Genomic DNA, 4,770 nt, shown 5'->3' on the forward strand with positions numbered 1-4,770 from the left:
TAAACTATTCATTTTATTAGGCACTTCACCTATTTCATTTATACAAAAATTAAGTCGATCTAATAACCATAGCCTATTTAATTTATTGCGTTTGTCACCAAAAAAATTATATTATTTATTTTTTAAAAACACAATTGTCATTCGTTTTTTTTCTTTTTTTCTTTTTTGTGACACATTTGATAAATTGAATATATTATGATTATCGGATCGATCTAATTTTTTTTTTTTATGAATAAAATATGTGAAATGTCTGATAAAATAAAATATACAAATTATCGAAATGAAGCCAAACCCCATGGTCAATTCCACACACCTACACAATGTCCTCCGATCCATATTATTTGGACATGAGGGAATCCTTCTCCTTTGGTATTATACAGGTCACATTAATAGAGTCTTCAATTTTGATAGATCGGATATTTTTTCAAGTAATGCACAACCATAAGCCTGTACTTCCAATAAGTTCGAAGGAAGATCTAAGATAGATTGAAGACTTCTGCAGTTATTCAACTTAAGGTCTTCTGGCTTGGATAGATGACTGAAGCCATATGGTAGGTTACAAAAATTGTTTCCGCTTAAATCCAACACTCGTAATGAGGATAAACTCCTAAGATCAGCTGGAAAATCTCCTTCAAACAGATTATGATCACTAAGATCTAGCTCTGTTAATGAACACAAACCTGAAACAAATGATGGTAAAAATCTTATGGAGTCAACATTTTTTCTTAGTAAAACCCAAGATGAAATGAGAGAAAACTAGGATTCAGTTGTCAATTGCCTATTACATCCCTTCAACGATAACCTCCTAAGATTCTTCAGTAATCCAATAGAGAAAGGTAGTTGTTTAATGGTTGTTCTATCTGCAAGAAGCTCTGTTAAGCTTTCCATATGTCCCAAGTGCTCTAGAAACTCCTCTAGTTTTGCACAACCAGTGAGATTTAGATGTTTAATAGACTTTAACTTGCAGATACTACCCAGAAAATACCTGAGGTTCATGCAATATTTCAAATTCAAGTGAACAAGTTTAAATAGAAGCCCAATTGATTCATGGAGCTCCATTAAACCTGTACAACTTTCAAGCAGTAACTCCTCGAGCATCAGTAGTGCGCAGAAGATGGGGCTCTATGTTAGGCATTTGGAATTACTGAGATTTAGAATTTTCAAACTCTTGAATTGCTATTAAAATAAAAAATATATATATATATATAATTATATAATTTTTTTTTCATCATCATCCACTACATAATTTATCCAAATCCCAAACAACAATGAATTTGCTAAGAATGTCATACCCTGCCATCTATCCGGAGTGTTTTAAATCTGCTGAATTACATGTCTAAAATAACAAGTTTCTCTGGATGAAAATTGGATGGTAAATTCTCCAATGGGCAGTTATGCCAACAAAGCCACCTTAACTTTACAAATAGATCTTCAAAATTTCCACTGAGGTGCACATGATTTATTTAAAGCAGTCTTAGCTTATGCATCCCAACAAATGCTTTATTACTCCATTGTATCTTGTTTAACATGGGTAAGGTTAGGATCACACCTTCAACTGCTTTTGTTCCCTAGTACAGTAATATTTAAAAAACAAAATGGAAAATTAAAAGAAAGAAAGATTATTAAATAACTAAAATTAGCATTTCTAGCCGAAAACTTACTAACTCACAAGAAAGAATTAAGATTCGACTCATATCTTGTTTTTTTCAAGTACATAGCATACATCTTCATGAAACCACAATCTACTGCGCTTTTCAGGCTCCTTCGAATATTTTTCACGAATAATTTCCTTCCCCATATCCCCAAGTAGATCATGCATCAACAACTCATTTCTTTCACTAATTCTTAGTAAACATCTACTAACCAAAACACTAATTCCATTTTGAGCAAAGAAACCACAACTGTTCAATATAGTAATGACATAGTCTTTGTTCGATCCAATGAAAAAGCATGCAATATCAAGGAAGATATCCTTCATTCTGTCATTATCTAGCAAGTCAAAACTTATCCTAAGTTTTTTTTGAATTTGATGATGAGGAATTTGTTGTAATTCATCAAGTGCACTTTTCCATTCTAGGATGTTTCTTCTAAACAAATAAGAACCCAAAATTTCAAGAGCTAGTGGAAGCCCTCTAGCATAACTTGCTATATCATTTGCAAGCTCTGCAAAATTTTCTAATGGATTTGTTTCTCTGAAAGCATGCCAACTGAAAAACTGCAGAGACTCTGTGTGATTTAATTCCTTAGGCATATATCTTTCATCAACTTTCAATCCCTTCAACAAGTGCTCATCTCTAGTTGTTTTGATGATTCTACTTCCTGGACCAAACCAATCACGATTTCTTGCCAAGGTATTTAATTGACTTGATTGATCCACATCATCAAGAACAATGAGAACCTTTTTAGAATGGAGCCTTTCTTTCATCAAATTAAGTCCTCTGTCAACACTGCCAATCTTTAGATTCTTTGTCCCTAATAATTCAAAAAGCAGTTGTTCTTACAATTGAACTAGGCCATTGAGTTTTCCTATAACTTCTCTAACATTTGCAAGAAAACAACTTCCTTTAGATTGGAGGAAAATATGGTTATACACAACTTTTGCAACGGTTGTTTTTCCTATTCCACCCAAGCCGTATATCGCAATCATGCGAACATCATCTGATCTAATGCTCAACATCAAATTTATGTGTTCAACACGAGAATCTATTCCAACTAGGTGCACAGCAACATTTAGGAATGTATGTTTCAATTCACATAAAACCTCTTTAACAATTTTTGGATGAACTTTGCTTCATACTTGTCAATTTCGATCCAAATTAAAAGTAAAGCAAATGTATATTACAAAAACACAAAACCTTACAAACCCTACTTCCAATATGTAGTTAATAAATGTAAAATTCAAAACATCTTGAACTTACAAAGTGAACTAACTATACTTGATTTTTTTTTTCTTTTTAAATATTAAAAACAATAAGGATAGGATTTTCTAGTTAAAGATAAAAATTGATAGCAACAGTGGTAGCAAAATTAAAAGGATGTTAAAAATTACACATTAGCAACATTTTGCAAATCCCAGCTTGATAAATTAGTAGATTCAGAGAGGGCAACTTTCCTCACCTCCACCTTCACCATCTCATCCACGTAACGCTTTTCATGTCTTCGAAATGCTTCTCCAAAACACCCAATTTGGTGTCGTACATCAGATGGATCGGCATAGTAGAATAGTGGGAGAATTAATTGTCCAAGTGTTTTCTTGCTGTTAAAATGGTTGAAAGAGAAATGAGAACTGTGTATCTGTATTATATAGAATGAATTGAATACAATAGGAGAGCCTGTATTTGTAAGCTGTCTACAAACCTAGATAAGTATAGAAAGAGATAGAGATAGAAAGAGATAGAGATACAAGGAGATAGAGAGAGAGAGAGAGAGAGAGAGAGAGAAAGATAGAGATAAACTATATCTACAATACAAGGAGATAAATAATGATCTTCACGAGCTCATCAAGGCACCATATGGAAGAAGCATAGTTTGTTGAGAAAACAATGATGGAGATCCTCGATTCTTCGATTGATTTTAGCAGGACCGAAGAAATGTCATGTCCTCTTGGGAGTTCATCATCATCCATGAAGATGTGAATTCCAACATGAACCAAAGCCGCGTAGAGGTGATTAGTAAAGTTTTTGCGGGTATCTTCACCTCTAAAACTCAAGAACACATCATAGCTCCAGCAAGGTTGTATCAAAGATGATGAAGAAGCAAAACGAGAAGAGCCATATAGGGTTCTTGTAGTAGCCATGGATCAACCCAAGATTAGAGATCAAATGAATTGTATGGAGAAATATGAATGAGTGAGTGGTGACTCTACAAAAGGTAAGAACCTAGTTGCAAGCACTCAGGTGATTCAATTTTTATTAATTCCATACATTTAATTAAAATTTTAAAATTTTAATTTTTATTATATCTTAATGTAAATTTATTAATAAAGATAATAGACATTAAATTCTCAATAATTTTTTTTTTCTCATAATACACTCAAACTACTTCTATTAAAAATTTTATATTCAACACTCTTTATCTTCTTTTTAAGTTTCAATTTTTATTTTATTTTTTTCATTTTCTTCTTTATTTCAAAACTCCAATTTTCTCTACCAAAACTCACTATTAAAACTTCAATCCACTCCACTAACACTCACAATAATCATTAATATCAATGATTTTGGAGTGGATGCCGACAGCAAAATACCACCGTTTTGGTGGGTTTGATTTGTATATATAAATAATAATGATAATAATAATAAAAATCAATGGAAGCAATGGCTTCATTCACTACTTCACTTTTCCATCTCAACCCGTTTTGTTTCTCAAACTTTCAATCATGACATCCATGACAAAATTATCGTAAGGTGAGTTGCCATTATTACCTTGTAATCATCAGTGCAGGAGTCATAACAAAGTCTACATATAATCTCATTGATGTAATCTTTCACATCATGTTTGTTGAACAGTAATCTTTCAATCACTGCGAAACCGATCTACTTTAACGCGACTTGGGTGACGTCCCACTCAATCTAACACTGTTCTATCCTCAACTAGCACAAACCCAGGAATATTACTATTCATATTATTATTATATTAAATTTAAATTATGCTATATATGGTCTCATGAGTTTACTGTAAAGAGAGTGGTGGCCTATTGGCCGCAGCCAACAAGCAGATTTGCTCCTGTATCTGCCTTTCTATATTTTCGATTAATGGAGCAAATTTCTGCAA

General features: G+C 32.6%; 1 pseudogene; it reads right to left on the reverse strand.

The window, feature by feature from the left end:
- Nucleotides 1-381: 381 nt before the first annotated feature.
- On the reverse strand, nucleotides 382-3,796 carry LOC114308679 (disease resistance protein RUN1-like; annotated as a pseudogene).
- Between the last annotated feature and the right edge of the window lie 974 nt (nucleotides 3,797-4,770).

The sequence above is a fragment of the Camellia sinensis genome, chromosome 10 (genome assembly GCF_055761805.1).
Source record: "Camellia sinensis isolate YWXY chromosome 10, ASM5576180v1, whole genome shotgun sequence".
NCBI lineage: Eukaryota > Viridiplantae > Streptophyta > Magnoliopsida > Ericales > Theaceae > Camellia > Camellia sinensis.